The following is a 22,359-nucleotide window of genomic DNA, read 5'->3' on the forward strand; positions in this document are numbered from 1 at the left end:
CATATGAGATCTTAATTTTGTGATAAAATGGATTAATTGTTAACTATATCTGTGGAACAGTGGGTTCAATAGAGTTAAAAGGTTTTAACTTCAAAATCTTTAAAAGTGAATATGCATCTTTATTCTCCAAGAGAAATGTATATTAAGTATTTATATGTCTTAAAAAAATTTTTTTGACCAGAAAACTCTTTTTTTTTTTTTTTTTTTTTTGGTGGTATGCGGGCCTCTCACTGCTGTGGCCTCTCCCGTTGCGGAGCACAGGCTCCGGACGCGCAGGCCCAGCGGCCATGGCTCACGGGCTCAGCCGCTCCGCGGCATGTGGGATCCCCCCGGACCAGGGAACGAACCCGTGTCTCCTGCATCGGCAGGCGGACTCTCAACCACTGCGCCACCAGGGAAGCCCCAGAAAACTCTTTTTTAATGAGACATCTATTAACACATTTGGGGATATTGGTGTTCTTAGGAAAACAGCCTGTGGCCTCCTTGTTGAAACCAGTGCCACATGTCTGTAGACCATGGCAATATACTTAAAAATTAGGTTCAGATCTTCAGAAAACTAAATCTACAAGCTTGGACAAAGTGAAGTGAGGTGCCAACTTTATGGGTTGATTTTTGTGCTTGTTTTAAATCTTTTGTGTGTACTAGATTGTAAGCTTAATGCAGACAGGCACCTTGTCTTATATAAAAAAACATATGTTTTATCATTTTACATGTGATTTATTTTAGGTATAGTAATACTAGTATACATGGAAAATAGCAATACTCACTTCTACACTGTTAAAAACCACCAGGTGGAAATAAGCGTTTTTGTGTAAGAATTTGAGTAGAATATGACAAATGAAAAAATTTACTTCTCTTTTTTTCCCTTCTTCAGATACACCATCAATCACTTACAAATCATTTTGCTTTGTCCTGCATTATTCAGAAATATAGCAAACTTCTAAGTTCCTTACATAGCTTTTTCCTTTAGGCAGCACTTCTGACATATATTAGAAATTGCTAAAGATAAAACAGTTTTTAGAAAAATCTAGATTTTAGTTGTCATTTTCCTTAGTAAATGGAGGTGAAGTTTTGGACGTTTAAAAATAATAGTGTATCAATAATCGGATGTTCAGATGATTTCATTCTTTCCTTAATTTTAGATAAAAATATTGAAGATAAAATAGGTATTAAATTAAACTCAGCATATACATACTGAGTGCCCACTGTGTAGTAAGAGTTAAGGATGTAATGATGATACAAATATAAAGCTATCTTCACGGAGCTTACAGTCTAGCAGGTAAGAGAGACAGGTATTGAACAAATAATTGTACATGCAACAAATACTTTGAAGGGAAGCATAAGGTGTTAACCTATTTTGCCTAGTTAGGAATGGGGTCCTTTGGAGCTAATATTTCAGCTGGCTATATTTTAGGAGACTGTTAATGATGATGATGGTGGAGAGAGGTTTGAATTCTAACATTAGGTCAAAGTCCTGGAGGCAAGAGATAGAGAGAAAGGTTTTCTCCAGCTACTGATGGAAGTCCAATACTATACATCTCAAATTTACCACGTCCAATACTGAACTCTTCATGCTCTGCTCCAAGCCTGCTTCTCCTATAATCCTCTCCATTTTAATAAATAGCAACTCCATTATTCCAATTGCTCAGACTTTTTAAAAAACTGATTATTTTTTTCTCATAGCCTTCATTTAGTCTCAGCAAAGTCTCTTGCCCCCTCCTTTCAAAATATATCCAACAATTTCTCATTACCTTGCCTTTTATTACCCTATTTCAAGCCACCATCATCTCTTGACTTGAGCGTTAATAGCTTCCTATTCTCCCTACGGTAGCCAGAGGAACACTTCAACATGGAAGTTAGATCATGATATTTTTCTACTCAAACCTTCCAGTGACTTCCCTCTCTCTGAAAAAAAGCCAAAGGCTTAAATATTATGCCACCACACTATGTTTCCGAAATCTTCTATCACAATTCACCTTTGTTCACTCTGCTCTAGCCTCTCTGGTTTTTTTGCTGATTCTTGAGCATGCAGTAGCATATTCCTGTCCTAAGATGTTTTCACTTTCTCTTCTCTTTTCCTGGAATACTTTACCCCTGGATAATTACGTGATTTCCCTCCATTCCTTTCTTCAGTTGTCTGCCTAAATTTCACCTCATTACTGACCACTTGATATAAAATAATATCTTTCTTCATTCTTCATCCCTTTACCCTACTTTATTTTTCTCCAGAGCACTTACCACTACCTGACACAAATCATATATTAATTTTGTTTATATAACTCTTGTATTTTTTTGCCCTCACACTTGAATGTAAGCTCCATTAGAATAGGGACTACATATATATTTTTTTTCATTCACTGCTGTAATCCCTGTGCATTTTTAAAAACATCTTTATTGGGGTATAATTGCTTTACAATGGTGTGTTAGTTTCTGCTTTATAACAAAGTGAATCAGCTATACATATACATATATCCACATATCTCTTCCCTCTTGTGTCTCCCTTCCTCCCACTCTCCCTATTCCACCCGTCTAGGTGGTCACAAAGCACTGAGCTGATCTCCCTGTGCTATGCAGCTGCTTCCCACTAGCTATCTATTTTACATTTGGTAGTGTATATACGTCCATGCCACTCTGTCACTTTGTCCCAGCTTACCCTTCCCCCTCCCTGTGTCCTCAAGTCCATTCTCTAATAGATCTGCATCTTTATTCCCATCTTGCCCTTAGGTTCTTCATGACCATTTTGGTTTTTTTAAGATTCCCTATATATGTGTTAGCATATGGTATTTGTTTTTCTCTTTCTGACTTGCTTCACTCTGTATGACAGACTCTAGGTCCATCCACCTCACTACAAATAGCTCAACTTCATTTCTTTTTATGGCTGAGTAATATTCCATTGTATATAGGTGCCACATCTTCTTTATCCATTCATCTGTTGATGGACACTTAGGTTGCTTCCATGTCCTGGCTATTGTAAATAGAACTGCAATGAACATTGTGGTACATGACTCTTTTTGAATTATGGTTTTTTCAGGTTATATGCCTGTGCTTCTTAATCAGCTTCTGTTGAATGAATAAATGTATCCCTTTTATTGAGAGGCTGCATCAAATAGAAGTGCAAATGCTGAACCAAGTATTAGATGAATCTGAATTCTTAGCTCACCTCTGGTATTTATAGGCTCTGGAAATTTAGGCAAGCTGTTTAATTTTTCTGAATTTCAGTTTTGTTATCTGTAAATTATGGCAGCTGGGCTATATGCAATTTAAGGACTCTTCTTTCTCTGAACAGTGCTTATAATCCTGTAAGTCTTCAGTCTTTGGACTCTTTCACAGATGTTTTGGTCACAGCATGTGATAAGATGTCTGTGGGCTGATGTTGAGGAGTCACTCTGTAAGGTGGCATGGGCTGGTAGTACATGGCTTCTTGGTTCAGGCAGCTGTAAAATATATGAGAAGCTCTCAGAACATGGTTTAAGAACTTCTTCTACCTACATCAGTGTCATGGGCTTTTCCCATAGAATGAAACATGATTGAATACCCCCAAATGATGCCTTTTTTCCCCACTACTAATATTGCCAAGTTGTAAATTTTGATTTAGGAACAATTTAAAATCACAGCTACTTGTAAACAAACAAAACTGATGGTTGTAGATGCCCCAGATTTCAAGCTGCTGTTGAGGTTATCAAAGACACATAGTACTTTAAAACTATAACTCCTTAAGAGCTAGAGAGTACAAAGAGTTAAACTACTTTGACTATGCTATTTAGTGCAAATTATACTTTCTCCATGAATCGTGCCTCAGTGAACTCTCTTGTCAGGACTGTCTTGGTTACTTCTTCCTTAATAATTTCCAAATTACTCAGATACTATGTTGCATTTCTCTTCTCTACAGCACTTTCCAGATGATATCTCCTTACAACATGAGCTTCATAATCCAACACAAATTGCTGAAACTGCACCTTATAAGAGGTTTTTCTTTAAAATACAAAAGACAGTGTTTAAATAGATTGTATCATGTTGCTCTAATAAAAACATTGATATAGCAAGAGCCCCAGAATTTATTTATTTATTTATTTATTTATTTGTGGTATGCGGGCCTCTCACTGTTGTGGCCTCTCCCGTTGCGGAGCACAGGCTCCAGACGTGCAGGCTCAGTGGCCATAGCTCATGGGCACAGCCGCTCCGCGGCATGTGGGATCTTCCCGGACAGGGGCACAAACCCGTGTCCCCTGAATTGGCAGGCAGACTCTCAACCACTGCACTACCAGGGAAGCCCCCCCAGAATTATTGAACAAATATTTGTACTATATAAAGCAGTAGAGAAAATCACAATGAAGGAAGCATTTATTAGAGTATTCATAAAGTTAATGGCCCATAAGAATATTCTCCAAATTCACTATTGGTAAACTTCAGTATTAATAATTTCAAATGGATTTGGAAGAGAAATTGCCATTTTTCAACTTAGTTTTTGGAAAAGGAAAGATTTTAAAACATTTTTGAATTTTTTCCCATTACTCTTTAAGGTTATAAGCCTTTGTAGTTTGGGACTAAGAAATAACATTGCATGGTTTTATTTTGGGCTGAAAGGAATTGCTTAGCTATGCATTATCATGAAGTAGAGATGTAATAAAGAAACAGGTCATAAAGTTACAGAAAGAGTCATTTGAAAAATATTTTTTATTAAAAAATCAAAATGTAATTAGTCATTTGAGATGTTTCTTGTTTGAAATAACTTGCTATCATCAACAGAATAGTGGAGATTAACTTGTGTTGCTTTTGTTAATGATGGCTTTATTTGTGGATAAAATAAACAGTGGTAAATGCTTATGTAATCATTTCATAATGTGATAAATTTAATATCTTGAATCTATAACTGTCATGGATTCTTAATCTCAACAGTGTGCCCTAATTGACAGAAGTATTTAGAGGGTTGCCAGGAGGGATAGTGGGCAGGGGGTGGGTGCAGTGGGGAGGGAAGGAGGTGGAAGGTAAAGATACTGCAACAATGTTCAACTTTCATGTTTTCTTATGGGCTACCCTTACCTTCTGAATCGTGAAATTATTTTTCTTAGAAATTTTTCTTCCATTTGCTTTCTGCCAAAATTCCTCCTTCTCTATTCTTTTCTAGTCCAGTTGATTTTATATTTATTGCCCTTTTCACTCTCCTTGTATTTCCACCAAGTATAAGCCACAAGGACTTTCAGGGAACGTTTTATCAGCTCAGAGATAATGAAAGATGAGAACTTATCCAAGGTAAGGCTGCCTGATTTCTTCTTCTCGCTGTTATCCCATTGTATTCAAAATGTACTTACATCCTCTTCCTACATTAGCATTGTGGATTATCTATATCCCAAGTCTACTGGGCTTCTGGTACTTGATTATGGTTTTTTTTTTTTTTTTTTTTTGATGAGTATTGATCAGGAGCCTCCAGTTCTCAAACCATAATTTTGGGGGATTGATTTGCCTGTCTTGGAAAGCTGCATTAGCTTTGAGTCTACCAGGACTCCATCAAGCATAGGAAGAATTAGTTCTCTGATTCAGTGATCATTTAGGGATGCCAATATGCTGGTTTGTTTCATAATGCAGCTGATCTTAAAACTATACATTTTATAAAACTGGCAAATTATTGATAATCCACTCAAATTAAATTATGCTTCCACTATTGCTTATTCACTTGATTCTTTGTTGAGTCCCTAGAAATACTGGGAAGTGCATGAGAGCTTCCTAAACATGCAATCCTTCTCCTTCAGGGAGGAAAAAGAGGAAGCGAAAGAGACTATATTCTCACAGCATCTAGTACATACCACTGTTTTAGCACTTACAATATTTTCTTCAAATAAGAACCTGTGTTCACCACCAAGCTTTGAGAAAGATCCTGGAATTCTCCTTCACTCATTTTTTCTAGTACAGGGCCTGCTACGTACTGGAGAAATAAATATTTTGCGGGCACAAAACTATATCATCAGGCTTCCTTCAGAGCTATAATCCCTTCTACCTCCTGAGTTGGGGCTCCTGTGTTTTATTTTAGAGGTTTTTGTGGATGTTGATTCTTTTCAGTTTTTGTATTTAGCGTTGGAGAAGGTGGAGTGTTTGTTGCTTAGTGGTTTTTAGTTAAAGTATAAATACCAAACCATTTTTTTTTTTTTTTTTTGCGGTATGCGGGCCTCTCACTGTTGTGGCCTCTCCCGTTGCGGAGCACAGGCTCCGGACGCGCAGGCCTAGCGGCCATGGCTCACGGGCTTAGTTGCTCCGCGGCATGTGGGATCTTCCCGGACCAGGGCACGAACCCGTGTCTCCTGCATCGGCAGGCGGATTCTCAACCACTGCGCCACCAGGGAAGCCCACCAAACCATTTTAATGGCTTTACATTCTTTTATCATAAAGAGCAAAATGTGTGGCTCCTCCTATGGCTTTACCACATGCTCCTCTGTTACTCTTAGGCCACTGAAATTTCTTTTAGATCCTCAAACAAAGCATGTTTCTTCCTCCCTTAGAGGTTTTGCATATGCTGTTCCTGCTGCCTGGAATATAATTCCTCTGTATTCACTCTCCGCATCCTGCCATCCTTCACCTTGAAAATTGTTATTCATTCTTTGGCTCTCATCTGGGAGCAGGAAGACTTACCTGATATCCCACAAATTGTCAAGTTCCCCAGTTGTGCTGTATTGTACCTTTTCTACATTGCACTTACTCTAGTTTTCATTTATTTATGTATGTACTTGATTGTTTTTGTTTCTCCCACAAGATTGTAAGTTCCAGTAAGGTAAGGACCATTATTTTGTTTATCATTTTAACCTCTGTCTTGAATAGTGCCTGGCACAGAGAAAAGACTCAGTTCATCAAAATTTTGTTGAAAAAATAAAAACACAGTTTTTTTTTTTTATTATTATTCTACCTGTTTTCTTTCCCCCCCAGCAAAGCAGGTTTTCAAATGAATGTAGTGGGGAAGCCCTCTATGTAGAGAGAGGTGAGTTCATTCTGGCTGCTCTGTCCAAATCCCCAGCTGCATACCCTGTATTATTTATTTATTTTTAACATCTTAATTGGAGTATAATTGCTTTACACTGGTGTGTTAGTTTCTGCTCTACAACAAAGTGCATCAGTTATGCATATACATATGTTACCATATCTCTTCCCTCTTCCCTCTTGTGTCTCCCTCCCTCCCACCCTCCCTATCCCACCCGTCACAAACCACCTAGCTGATCTCCCTGTGCCATGCGGCCGCTTCCCACTAGCTATCCACCCTATGTTTGTTAGTGTATGTATGTCCATGCCACTCTCTCACTTTGTCACAGCTTACCGTTCTCCCTCCCCATATCCTCAGGCCCGTGCTCTAGAAGGTCTGTGTTTTATTCCCATCCTATCCCTAGTCTCTTCATGACTTTTTTTTCTTAGATTCCATATATATGTGTTAGCATACGGTATTTGTTTTTCTCCTTCTGACTTACTTCACTCTGTATAACAGACTCCAGGTCCATCCACCTCAGTACAAATAACTCAGTTTCATTTCTTTTTATGGCTGAGTAATATTCCATTGTATATATGTGCCACATCTTCTTTATCCATTCATCTGTTGATGGATACTTAGGTTGCTTCCATATCCTGGCTATTGTAAATAGAGCTGCAATGAACATTTTGGTACATGACTCTTTTTGAATTATGGTTTTCTCAGGGTATATGCCCAGTAGTGGGATTGCTGGGTCGTATGGTAGTTCTATTTGTAATTTTTTAAGGAACCTCCATACTGTTCTCCATAGTGGCTGTATCAATTTACATTCCCACCAGCAGTGCAAGAGTGTTCCCTTTTCTTCACACCCTCTCCAGCATTTATTGTTTCTAGATTTTTTTGATGATGGCCATTCTGACTGGTGTGAGATGATATCTCATTGTAGGTTTGATTTGCATTTCTCTAATGATTAATGATGTTGAGCATTCTTTCATGTGTTTGTTGGCAATCTGTATATCTTCTTTGGAGAAATGTCTATTTACGTCTTCTTCCCATTTTTGGATTGGGTTGTTTGTTTTTTTTGTTATTGAGCTCCATGAGTTGCTTATAAATTTTGGAGATTAATCCTTTGTCAGTTGCTTCATTTGCAACTATTTTCTCCCATTCTGAGGGTTGTCTTTTGGTCTTGTTTATGGTATCCTTTGTTGTGCAAAAGCTTTTAAGTTTCATTAGTTCCAATTTGTTTATTTTTGTTTTTATTTCCATTTCTCTAGGAGGTGAGTCAAAAAGGGTCCTGCTGTGATTTAGGTCATAGAGTGTTCTGCCTATATTTTCCTCTAAGAGTTTGAATGTGTCTGGCCTTACATTTAGGTCTTTAATCCATTTTGAGTTTATTTATGTGTATGGTATTAAGGAGTGTTCTAATTTCATACTTTTACATGTACCTGTCCAGTTTTTCCAGCACCACTTACTGAAGAGGTTGTCTTTTCTCCACTGTATATTCTTGCCTCCTTTATCAAAGATAAGGTGGTGATACATGTGTGGGTTTATCTCTGGGCTTTCTATCCTGTACCATTGATCTATATTTCTGTTTTTGTGCCAGTACCATACTGTCTTGATTACTGTAGCTTTGTAGTGTAGTCTGAATTCAGGGAGCCTGATTCCTCCAGCTCCATTTTTCGTTCTCAAGATTTCTTTGGCTATTCGGGGTCTTTTGTGTTTCCATACAAATTTTGAAATTTTTTATTCTAGTTCTATTTAAAAAATGCCATTGGTAGTTTGACAGGGATTGCATGGAATCTGTAGATTGCTTTGGGTCATAGAGTCATTTTCACAATGTTGATTCTTCCAATCCAAGAACATGGTATATCTCTCCATCTATTGGTATCATCATTAATTTCTTTCATCAGTGTCTTATAATTTTCTGCATACAGGTCCTCTGTCTCCTTAGGTAGGTTTATTCCTAGATATTTTATTCTTTTTGTTGCAATGGTAAATGGGAGTGTTTTATTAATTTCACTCTCAGATTTTTCATCATTAGTGTATAAGAATGCCAGAGAATTCTGTGCATTAATTTTGTATCCTGCTACTTTACCAAATTCATTGATTAGCTCTAGTAGTTTTCTGGTAGCATCTTTTGGATTCTCTACGTGTAGTATCATGTCACCTGCAAACAATGACAGCTTTACTTCTTCTTTTCTGATTTGGATTCCTTTTATTTCTTTTTCTTCTCCGATTGTTGTGGCTAGAACTTCCAAAACTATGTTGAATAAGCGTGGTGAGAGTGGGCAATCTTGTCTTGTTCCTGATCTTAGTGGAAATGGTTTCAGTTTTTCACCATTGAGGATGATGTTGGCTGTGGGTTTGTCATATATGACCTTTATTATGTTGAGGAAAGTTCCCTGTATGCCTACTTTCTGCAGGGTTTTTATCATAAATGGGTGTTGAATTTTGTCAAAAGTTTTCACTGCATCTATTGAGATGATCATATGGTTTTCCTCCTTCAGTTTGTTGATATGGTATATCACGTTGATTGATTTGTGTATATTAAAGAATTCTTGCATTCCTGGAATAAACCCCACTTGATCATGGTGTATGATCCTTTTAATGTACTGCTGGATTCTGTTTGCTAGTATTTTGTTGAGGAATTTTGCATCTATGTTCATCAGTGATATTGGCCTGTAGTTTTCTTTCTTTGTGACATCTTTGTCTGGCTTTGGTATCAGGGTGATGGTGGCCTCATAGAATGAATTTGGGAGTGTTCCTCCCTCTGCTATCTTTTGGAAGAGTTTTTGAAAGATAGGTGTTGGATCTTCTCTAAATGTTTAATAGAATTCACCTGTGAAGCCATCTGGTCCTGGGCTTTTGTTTGTTGGAAGATTTTTAATCACAGTTTCAATTTCAGTGCTTGTGATTGATCTGTTCATATTTTCTATTTTTTCCTGGTTCAGTCTCGGCAGGTTGTGCATTTCTAAGAATTTATCCATTTCTTCCAGGTTGTCCATTTTATTGGCATCCACTTGATTCTAGTAATCTCTAATAATCTTTTGTATTTCTGCAGTGTCCGTTGTTACGTCTCCTTTTTCATTTCTAATTCTATTGATTTGAGTTTTCTCCCTTTTTTTCTTGATGAGTATGGCTAATGGTTTATCAATTTTGTTTATGTTCTCAAAGAACCAGCTTTTAGTTTTATTGATCTTTGCTATTGTTTTCTTTGTTTCTATTTCATTTATTTCTGCTTTGATCTTTATGATTTCTTTCCTTCTACTAACTTTGGGTTTTGTTTGTTCTTCTTTCTCTCTTTCTTTTAGGTTTAAAGTTAGATCATTTATTTGAGATGTTTCTTGTTTCTTGAGGTAGGATTGTATTGCTAAAAACTTCCCTCTTAGAACTGCTTTCGCTTCATCCCATAGGTTTTGGATCGTCATGTTTTCATTGTTTGTCTCTAAGTATTTTTTGATTTCCTCTTTGATTTCTTCAGTGATCTCTTGATTATTTAGTAACATGTTGTTCAGCCTCCATGTGTTTGTGTTTTTTACGTTTTTTTCCCTGTAATTGATTTTTAGTCTCATAGCGTTGTGGTCAGAAAAGATGCTTGATATGATTTCAGTTCTCTTAAATTTACTGAGGCTTGATTTGTGACTCAGGATGGAATCTATACTGGAGAATGTTCTATGTGCACTTGAAAAGAAAGTGTAATCTGCTGCTTTTGGATGGAATGTCCTATAAATATCAATTACATCTATCTGGTCTGCTGTGGCATTTAAAGCTTGTGTTTCCTTATTCATTTCTTGTCTGGATGATCTGTCCACTGGTGTAAGTGAGGTGTTAAGGTCCCCTGCTATTATTGTGTTGTTGTTGATTTCCTCTCTTATAGCTGTTAGCATTTGCCTTATGTGTTGACGTGCTCCTATGTTGGTTTCATATATATTTATAATTGTTTTATCTTCTTGGATTGATCACTTGATCTTTATGTTGTGTCCTTCCTTGTCTCTTCTAATAGTCTTTTTTTTTAAGTCTATTTTATCTGATATGAGTATTGCTACTCCAGCTTTCTTTTCATTTCCATTTGTATGAAATATCTTTTTCCATCTCCTCCCTTTTAGTCTGTATGTGTCCCTAGGTCTGAAGTGGCTCTTTTGGTAGACAGCATATATGTATATGGGTATTGTTTTGTATCAATTCAGCGAGCCTTTATCTTTTGGTTGGATCATTTAATTTATTCACATTTGAGGTAATTTTTGATATGTATGTTCCTATTACTATTTTCTTAATTGTTTTGGGGTTTTTTTTTGTAGGTCCTTTTCTTTTCTTGTGTTTCCCACTTAGAAAAGTTCCTTTAGCATTTGTTGTAGAGCTGGTTTGGTGGTGCTGAATTCTCTTAGCTTTTGCTTGTATGTAAAGCCTTTGGTGTCTCCATCAAATCTGAATGAGATCCTTGCTGGGTAGAGTAATCTTGGTTGTAGGTTCTTCCCTTTCATCACTTTAAATATATCATGCCACTCCCTTCTGGCTTGCAGTGTTTCTGCTGAGAAATCAGTTGTTAACCTTATGGGAGTTCCGTTGTATGTTATTTGTCATTTTTCCCTTGTTGTTTTTAAGAATTTTTCTTTGTCTTTAATTTTTGTCAATTTGATTACCATGTGTCTCGGCGTGTTTCTCCTGGGTGTAACCTGCCTGGGACTCTCTGAACTTCCTGAACTTGGGTGGCTATTTCCTTTCCCATTAGGGAAGTTTTTGACTATAATCTCTTCAAATATTTTCTCGAGTCCTTTTTCTCACTTCTCCTTCTGGGACCCCTATAATGTGAAAGTTGTTGCATTTAATGTTGTCCCAGACATCTCTTAGGCTGTCTTCATTTCTTTTCATTTTTTTTTCTTTATTCTGTTCCGTGGCAGTGAATTCCACCATTTTGTCCTCCAGGTCACTTATCCATTCTTCTGCCTCAGTTATTCTGCTATTGATTCCTTCTAGTGTATTTTTCATTTCAATTATTGTTTGTTCATCTCTGTTTGTTTCATCTTTAATTTTTCTAGGTGTTTGTTCTTTAATTTTTTTAGGTGTTTGTTAAACATTTCTTGCATCTTCTCAATCTTTGTCTGCATTGTTTTTCCGAGGTCCTGGGTCATCTTTACTATCATTATTCTGTGATCTTTTTCTGGAAGGTTGCCTTTCTCCACTTCATTTAGTTGTTCTTCTGGGGTTTTATCTTGTTCCTTCATGTGGGACATAGTCCTCTGCCTTTTCATTTTGTCTATCTTTCTGTGAATGTGGTTTTCGTTCCATAGGCTGCAAGACCGTAGTTCTTCTTGTTTGTGCTGTCTGCCCTCTCCCTCACAAGTTTTTTGTTTATTTGTCTAATAAGTATAAAAAACGGATTGCTTTTGCCACTTCTTAAGTTCCATTTCTGTGAGACCTCTGTGCACATAAATTAAATTTATTTATTTTTCTCATGTTTATCTGTCTGTGTCAATTTTATAATTATTCCAGCCACAAGAACTCAAGATGGGTAGAGTGGGAAATTTCCCCCTCCCCAACAATGATCATTATCAAATGCTGGATAAATTAGCTTTCCTTTTGTTTAATGAGTCATGATCTGTAATGGACAGTGTTTTTATAGTGCAAGGGTTGGCAAGCATTTTCTGTAATTGGCCTGACTGCATATATGTTACAATCTGTGGGTCACTAACAGTCTTTGTTGAATATTCTTTTTATGTTTGTAGTTTTACAACACTTTAGATATGTAAAAAACATTCTTAGTTCATACGAAAGTAGACTGTCAGACAGATTTGGTGTATGGGCTACTGACCTATCTGATATACATGAATGGAGAAATTAACTGAATAAATAAGCAGCATGGAATTAAGAGTAAGCATCTGTGTTCATTAATAAGTTAAGGTGAAAATGCTGATATTTATGGAGCATAATGTATGAGTGGGATGTTTCATGTCCAGACTTGGAAAAGGAAAGGAGTGCTTGCATGTTGGAGCTACTTAGATGGAAGAGGAAGAAAGTAGAATCACAAAAATGCCTATTATAGCATCAGATATAAATGTTATGTAAGAGCCCCAGAATAGCATGATGGCTGTAAACATGTCAGATATAAAAGCCAAGAGCCTAATTACAGTTCCCATCTAGTCTAATCTTGTTACCATTAGCAACAGGGAGGACAGCATCTGGGTTTTCTATCCTAGTAGTCTGATTTTTTTCTAGCTTTTCTCCCCCCCAGCAATTGCTACCACTGTAGAGTACTGTAGGGAAAGAGATATCCAAAGACGTCTGCTGTCTGTTTAGACCACAGCTCCTGGGGTGAAGGGACAGTCTCTTGGTGGACTTTTTATAGGTCATGATTGGTTCTTTGCTTTGGAAATCCTACAATAAATTTTTAGTTCATTCATTCAAAACATATTAACTTCTGGAAATAGATTCATGCTAATCTATTTCTATAAAGTGTGCTTGGCTCCAGAATAGGACATTGATTGTTTTCACTGTTCCCATCTGCCTGACCCCAACCTCCTCCTGTTGTCACCAATATTATTTTCACTCAGGAAACCAATTTGGCACAAGGTTGCTTAGTTAGCAAAGAATTAGACAAAGAGGATTAGATATTCTTAAGGAATGTGTACCTCAAGCTAAGGCAGCCTGATGGATTGCTTTTTTCTACTCTTGAGATATTTGTATCAAAAACCAGGAATCAAAGAACTTTTCTTTCTAGATAGTGCTGAATTAAGACTGACAAACTCTTACTCTCCAATTCTCTTTTCTGTTAGTCACCAAATTACTATTTCGTCCAATGTAACTGGATAGTCTATAGCTTTCTAAAATGATTATGTGAACATTTCAGAGCCTACTATGTGCCAGGTTATATAGTGGGAATATGGTGACGAACAGAAAGCAAATTACTGGCCCTCAAGGAACTCACAGTTAAATTTAGTACTATAATGACTATGAGAGTGGTAAGCTTAGACATGCACAGAACACTGAACAAGGACACCAGACTCAGCCTGCAGGAATTAGAGTAAAATGATGCTGGAGGAGTTAGGAAATAAGAGGTAGAAGAACTTTTCAGGCAGAGAGAACAGTATGTGTAAAGGAAGACTGTATATCATGCCCAACTAGCTATAGATAATTTTGTGTGACTCAAGTGATGGGTGGGAGCAGGGAAGATGCCAGATTGGAATAATAAAGACATGAACAGGGATCAGGTTATGAGGTCTTATATATTATTGTAATGAGTTTATGTTTCATATGAATGGCAGTTGGGAATCTTCTCCTAGTGTAAGTTGTTTCTGCAGATTGTGTTCTAATGGTTTATAACTTCATTTTACTAGAGGATGACTTTTTATTTACCTAGTGCTAATCTGTTTTGGGTAGAAAACCCTATTTGGAGCTTATGGTCACTGCTGTATAAATTGGTATTTTATCAGTTTGCAGTTGGTATAAAACTGCTGCATAACAGGCCATCCAAAAACTCAGTGTTTTAAAACAACAAGTTTTTATTCTCATAGGTCTGTGGGTTGGCTTGGGATTGTCTGATGTCAGCTTATATTTCTTAGGAGGTTCTGGTGATCTTGAGTAGGCTCATGCTACAGTTCTCTGGGTGTGGATTGATTGTGTTGTCTTTGAGTAGGATGACTTTTGCACATGTGCCTCTAAGCCTTCTCCTGAGATTAAGAGGCTACCCTGGGCATGCCCCGCTCATGGTGATGGTAGAGGTGTTGGGGAGTGAGAACCATTTAAGACCTAGGCTTAGAATTGTCACACCATTGCTTCCTCCCTCTCTATAGACCAAAGCAAGTAACAAGACCAAGCTCAACATCCATGGAGTAAGTATATTAGTCCCATGGAAGTGAAGTGAGGAGGATGGAGTGAATATGTCTTAAAAATAATCTATCATAGGAATAATAATAATAATAATCTTATATTTTTTGTGTGAGGATTAAATGAAAAATAATCCATGTAAGGTACTAAGCATAGAGTCTATCATATAAAAAGCATTCAATAACTGCTAGCTGCTATTATTATTATTATTTGTTACATAGTAAAGTTAAATGATTTTGTGTATTTGTCACTTCTGGCAGGAAATGAATGTCACTCCCAAAGGTTGGGTTGAAGATGATTTATTGGAGATATTATTTACAGAGATGGGCATGGTTAAGGGAAATCATTTAAAAAATGGAAGCCATTACCACCCTTATGCCTGAGAGACAAGATTTTACCTGGATTCAATAACAGCTTCAGCTACAGGAGAGGTACTGCCTGATAGGAGCTGTGGCCTTAGAGAAAAATACATAGCTACTGCCAAAACCTTGGCCTAGCAGGGAGGGAGCTGGTGGAATAAATACCTTGACCTTTTTCTTCTACTCTCTGGTTTTCTGCCACATCCTCACATTAGCTGATCCCAGCCAGAAGCCAAAAGGCAAGGAATCTTAGTGACTTAGCCTGTAGAAGTCAGCATTCCGGGGTGCAGAATAAGGAAGAGAAAGGTGGGGAATGGATGTGAAGGGGTAAACAGGATAACCAGCATGCTTTCTGAGTCAATGAATTTTCAAATAAAAAAAATCCCTTTTCTTCTCTTTAGTATTTTTTAAATTAGAATCTGGCTTTCCAGAAAAGTTTGTTGTTTTCTCTTCCTTTTTTATTTTGTTGTGAGCACGTCACTACCCAAAACATTATAATCCTAAAATGTCAGTGGTTTCATTATTCAACTAAGCACAAAGAAAACTGTGCCTAAATAAGGGGACCAGACCAGACATCACATGGATAAGGGACTGAATCATTGTCCTGAATCAGTAGAGAATCTATTTTCACAGTTTTGAAATTGGATCATTGCTGTTGCAGAATCAGAAAACACCTCTTCCCTCATTGTTTTCCGAAATTATTTTATGCTGTGCAGTGATTTAACATTCCTGTGAAATTGAGTGGAGAGATTATCATGGTTTAGAGAAAAATGACCTCATGGTGAATTTGGCCCATCTCTGCTGTCAGCTAGTCAAAGTCTTCTGAAAACTGCTAGAAAAAGTATTTCCATATAAAGTAGTTCTCATCATAATTAAATTCTCTACTAACTAAAAGGATTTTTTTTTTCATATGTTTAGAATCTGGGCAGGAATTCTGATTCTTTCTCTTTCTTTTTTTCCCCCTCTATAGACTGTTTCTTATATTTCTGTTTTATGTATTTTTCGTTTCTCTCTTAGTTTTATTCTTTTCTTTTTGGGGTGGGAGGGTCATTCATTCTGACAGATCATAGTCACAGGCATTCATTCATCTGTTTAACAGATGTTTGTGAAGCACTCCTTGTGATGTGGAGACAGAGCAGCTTCTCCTTTCATTATATTATGTGGATGACCAACCTGTCTTTACCTGTAATGTTTAATTCAGTTCTGTTTTGCTCTTTTCTTGTAGTATTTTTTTATTTCTCCCCCTGCAGTCTCTGAATTTCTTCTTGTGATTGTATTTACTTTGTCATGAATTCCCAATTCCCAATACTTTGTCTTGACTCATTAGTATAAAACAGCCCATTTATTTACCTGTCAAATTTGGAGATGGGGACCCTTTTGCCTTCCAGGTTGAAGGTAATGCTAACATTTAAAAAGACCAACTACTGACCTGCCTGTGGCCAAGTTTCTACTTACAGTTTCCAAAGGGTTGGAAGGTTTGTTCAGACCCACAGAACTGGCAGCAAAGTAAATTTGGACAGTTTTTGGTTAATGTCAAAGCCCAGGGCCTGGGACTAACCATATTTTTTCAATATCCATCTCAAATGTTTATCTTATATCTCCTACTTGGGTCAAGTATTTCATAGAATGTAAGCTCCATGAGAGCAGGGCCCTTGTTCTTTGCCATGTCCATAGTACATAGAGCAATGACATAGAAAGTGCTCAATAATAAATGTTTGTTTGTAGAATAAATGTATTATCCATGTCAATGGTATAGGAGAGACTTACAGAAGAGGAACCAGGAGTGGGGGAAGTAAATTCACATTTCATGAACTACTATGTGCCAGTTAGTTACTATTCTGTATATAATTTAATTTATTCTTACAATAATCTTATGAGATTATTGTTATTTCCCTATTTTATGTGAGGAAATTGAATCTCATAGAAGTTAAGTAACTTGGCCAAAGCTACACAGCCAGTTTGTGGCAGAAGTGGAATTCAAACCTGTTTGTCTGATTCTAATGTGTATCTTCTTCCCCCTCTATATTCCTTACTTGTGATCCAGGAATATATGAAGATAAAGGAACTGGATCCATGGGTGGAGGGGGAGTTAGATATATATCAAGGGCTGCAAATTTTCTATGACATTTAAAACATTTTTGTGTTTTTCTTTCAAACATAGTATAAAAGAAATAAATTTAAAGCCTATTTGGGATCATTTGGAGAACCACTTTATAACTAAGCACTGCTGCATGATTTCCTGGAAGACCTGTACTTGTGCTTGTGTTTATAGTTTCACTGAAGACAAGTGATACTCTTTAAATGTCACAGCCTGTTGTAAAGAGAACAGAGGTGGACTTAATCCATAATCACTGCTTTACACCAAGCTAAGGCCAAGTGACATCAAGGCATGGTTAACAAAAGAATTTGCATAGTAATAGTGAGTATCCTTTATGTTGGAAGTAGCAGCTTAGCTTCAGCAAAACATTATCACTCATCACATTAAATTAATGCTAATTTGAAGTTTATTGGTTTAGGAGTTTTGATTTATTCAATTTATAATCTTCAATTTTTATAGTTGTATAGGAGTTAGAAGCATAAGTAATTTATACCTAGTTTTATTTTTGTATATTCTTAAATGATTCTATAATAAAATGTATTGCCAACATGATAGTATTTCCTATTTCAAATTTTCTCTTTTAAAATACATAACACTTTATTCAAGTATGAAAAAGTGATATAGCTGCTTGTGAACTAGTATATGTCTCTTATTTGATTGTAAGCTTCTCAAAGACAGAATCCATGTGATACTCATTTTGCAATCCCTACTCCATACCCTGATACCTAGCATGTGGATGGTGTCAGCATGCAGGAGTAGGGAGTGCATGGTGTCAGGGGTAGGGAGTGATGGTGTCAGGGTGCAGGGGTCATTCAATCATCCAACAATAAGAACACCTAACAACTGAGAACCTACAATTCCAGGCACTATTTTTACAGGAGTGAATGTGACTGGCAAGGTCCTTGCCCTCATGGAGCTTATATTCTGATGTGGGGAGACAGACAATATATAAATAAACACATATGGAAATAAAATGCTTATATATTGAATAAATGCTGTGGGGAAATAAATCATTTCCATCTTCAGCACTCCACCGATGCTGCCATTGTTAAGGTCAGCAATGATCTCCTTGTTGCCAAATCCACTGGCTGCTTTAGTGTCCTTAAATATTTTGTCCAATAGGCATTTTGTACTAAAATCTTTTTTGTTTTAATATTGAGTTGTGTTAAATAACATTCTTGGACCTCGAGTCATTCTCTCCTGTGCATTTCCTCAGAACCTAGGTTTATGTTCTTTACCCAGGTGTTTTTTTTTTTTCTTTCTGGTTTTCTTAAAACAGTTCTCAAATTTATGCCAGATTTCTTCATGGAGACCATACTCACCTTGAGAGCAGAGGCTCTCTTTTACTTTTCTATATGTTGTATATTGCTCTACACATAGTGGATGAACAATACCTTTTGACTTGACTAATTGGGCTCCACTCTCGGGTTCGCTATAGTTTTTAAACTATGTTCCCTGGAATTGTAAGTGTTCACAAATCTGACCTAGGTAGGAACTGATGTGTCTGATGGCTAGTCTCCCTCCACCCTCTCTTCAACAGAACTTCCTTCCCTTCCTTTCCTTTCCCTGTTCTTCTCTTCCCTTTCCTTCTCCTTGATTAGGTTTATTCCTAGGTATTTTATTCTTTTGGATGTGATTTTAAAAGGGATTTTCTTGCTTTCTCTTTCTGATAATTCATTAATGTATAGGAAAGCAACAGATTTTTGTATGTTAACCTTGTATCTTGCAACTCTACTGAATTCATTCATTAGTTCTAAAAGTTCTATGGTGGAGACTTTAGGGTTTTCTATATATACTATTAGGTCATTTGCAAGTAGTGACAGTTTTACTTCTTCCCTTCCAGTTTGTATGCTTTCTATTTCTTTTTCTTGCCTGATTGCTGTGGCTAGGACTTCCAATCCTATATTATATAGAAGTGATGAGACGGGGTATCCTTGTCTTGACCCTGATTTTAGAGGAAAACCTTTCATTTTTTTACCACTGAGTGCTGGTAGCTGTGGGTTTGTCATAAATGGCATTTATAATATTTATAATATAATTTCCTCTATGCCAACTTTGATAATAGTTTTTATCATGAAGGATGTTGAATTTTGTCAGATGCTTTTTCTTAATCTATTCAGATGATCATGTGGTTTTTATCTTTTTTTTAATGTGCTGTATCACATTGATTGATTTGCAGATATTAAACTCTCTTTGCATCCCTGGAATAAATCCCACTTGACTATATTGTACGATCCTTTTCATGTATTGTTGAATTCAGTTTGCTAGGATTTTTGCATCTATATTCATCGGAGATATTGGCCTATAATTTTTTTGTATGTGTAGTTTCTTTGACTGATTTTGGTATCAGGGTAATAGTGGCATTGTAGAATGAATTGGGGAGTGTTGCCTCCTCTTCAGTTTTTTTAAAATAGTTTAAGAAGGGAGGTATTAGCTTTACTTTCTATAATTGGTAGAATTCCCCTGTGAAGCCATCTATTCCTGGACTTTTGTTTGCTGGGAATTTTTGATTACTGATTCAATTTCACTACCAGCGTTTGGTCTGTTAAGAACTTTCTGATTCACTTTTGGAAGATTGTATGTTTCTAGGCATTTATCCATTTCTTCTGGGTTGTCCAATTTGTTGGCATATATCTGTTCATAGTATTCTCTTATGACTTTTTGTAACTCTGTGCTTTTGGTTGTTATTTTTCATCTTTCATTTCTTATTTTATTTGTGTTCTCTCTTTTTTCTTAATGAGCCTGGCTAAAAGTTCATCAATTTTGTTTATCTTTTCAGGAAAAAACAGCTCTTGTTTTTATTGATCTTTTCTATTTTTTAAAATTTCTATTTTATTGATTTCCTCTCTGATCTTTATTATTTCCTTCCTTATCCTGACTTTGGGCTTTGTTTGTTCTTCTTTTCTAATTACTTTTAATGGTAGTTTAGGTTGTTTATTTGAGATTTTTCTTGCTTATTGAGGTAGGCCTGTATTGCTGTAAATATCCCTCTTCGAATTGCTTTTGCTGCATCTCATAGATTTTGGAAAGTTGTGTTTTTATTTTCATTTGTCTCAAAGTATTTTATGATTTCCACTTTGATTTCTTCACTGATCCATTGATTTTTTTAGTAGCATGTTGTTTGGCCTCCAATTGTTTGTGTTTTTCCCATTTATTCTCCTATAATAGATTTCTAGTGTCATACTGATGTGGTCAGAAAGAATGCTTGATGTGATTTCTATCCTGTTAAATTTGGAGACTAATTTTATGTCCTAGCATGTGATCTGTCCTGGAGTAAATTCCATGTGTGCTTCAAAAGAATGTGTCTTCTGCTGTTTTTGGATGGAATGTCCTATTAGATATTTATTAAGTTCAACTGGTCTAATGTACATTTAAAGCCACTGTTTCCTTAGTGATTTTCTGGCTGAATGATTTGTCCATGGATGTAAGTGGGGTGCCATAGTCCCCAGCCATTATTTGATCATTGTCAGTTTCTACCTTTAGGTATGTTAATATTTGCTTTATATACTGAGGTGCTCCTATATTCAGTACATATATGTTGATGAGTGTAATATACTCTTCTTGTATTGATTCTTTTATCATTATATAATGCTTTTCTTTGTCTTTTGTTATAGTTTTTGTTTTAAAGACAACTTCGTCTGATATGATCAGCTTTCTTTCTGTTTCCATTTGTGTGGAATATCTTTTTCCATCCCTTCACTTTCAGTCTATGTTTATCTTTAGCTCTGAAGTTATAGTCTCTTGTAGATAGCATATAGATTGGTCTTACTTTTAATCTAATCAACCACTGTATGTCTTTTGATTGGAGCATTTATTCCATTGACTTTCAAAGTGATTATTGATAGGTATGTACTTATTGCCATTTTCTTGCTTGTTTTCTGGTTGTTTTTGTAGTTCTCTGTTTTTTTTTCTTCTTTTAGTTTCTTCCTTTGTGATTTGATTTTTTTTTTTTTTTTTTTTTTTTTTTTTTTTTTTTAGTGTTATGCTTGTGTTCCTTTCTCTCTACTTTTTATGTATCTATTGTGGTTTTTCATTTGTGGTTACCATGGGGTTAATATTTGTTGACCTATAACTATATCTACTTGTTTTAAACTGATAATCATTTAAGTTGAAATCCATTCTAAAAGATCCTCATTTTTTACTCCCCTCTTCCATGTTTTGTGGTTTTGATGTTCTATTTTACCTGGGCAGGCAGTTTCTGGGCAGGAGTCACTCCATATGTAGGTGTGTTTTTGATGTGTATTTTGGGGGAAGTGAGCTCAGAGTTCTCCTACTGTGCCATCTTGATCTCCCTCTTGCATTGTGACTTTTGTATCAACCTGGGTAATAATATAGCCTAAGTAGAGGAGGTGATACATAGGGATTTGTGTACATTTACATGCATATAGATATCACTTAATATTTATTGAATTGCATAGACCAAGATACTTATATATATGTCCTTATACTCTAACTTTCTTCTCTTCTCCCTCTACTATTATTACAACTCCCCATGGTCAAAATTAATAAAGAAGGATTATGAAGCTAATGCACAGTGAGATACCAGGGATGTGATTAAGATAAGTCTGAGTATCACTTCAAAGGTTTTTAGAAAACATAACTTTAGGCCTTAGGATTCCAATATCAACCCTGAGTGTACTTTTTAGGTCCAGAGCCCCACCTTTCCTGTGTTCAGTTTTCCTTAAGTAATGAGGATTTCCTGTACAAATTCAGGTGCAAGTAAAAAAGGCCAGAATCTCAAACACTGTATTAAGCCTGAAATATCATTCGAGGCATAAATCAAACTCTAATTCGGATAGTGAGTAAGAGCAGGGATTCTAGGATCAAACCAATCTGGGTTAGAATCCTGATTCTACCATATAGGAGGAATCTCCTTAACTTCTTAACTTCTCTCTGCCTTAGTTTTCTCATCTTTGAAATGGAGATAATAATAGAAGCAAACTCATAGGTAGTTGTAGGGTTTGGTGGAATAATATGTGTGAATTTCTTACCATATCTGGAACATAGTGAGGGCTCAATAAGTGTAAGCCCTTATTATTGTTGTTGTTGTTGTTATTAACTACTATGTTATCCTGCCATACCCTCAGCTGTAATACTCCCAACTCTAATCTCTACCACTATGCTAACTCTCTGTTTTG

At 36.3% G+C, this 22,359-nt stretch overlaps 1 protein-coding gene across 12 annotated transcripts in view; it reads left to right on the top strand.

Annotated features, from left to right (window-relative positions):
* The window catches only part of DLG2 (discs large MAGUK scaffold protein 2), a 2,077,851-nt gene that overhangs the window by 264,495 nt on the left and 1,790,997 nt on the right, over nt 1–22,359 (top strand). The gene's annotated exons all lie outside the window — the stretch shown is intronic.

This window comes from Kogia breviceps, chromosome 7 (assembly GCF_026419965.1).
Source record: "Kogia breviceps isolate mKogBre1 chromosome 7, mKogBre1 haplotype 1, whole genome shotgun sequence".
Taxonomy (NCBI): domain Eukaryota; kingdom Metazoa; phylum Chordata; class Mammalia; order Artiodactyla; family Physeteridae; genus Kogia; species Kogia breviceps.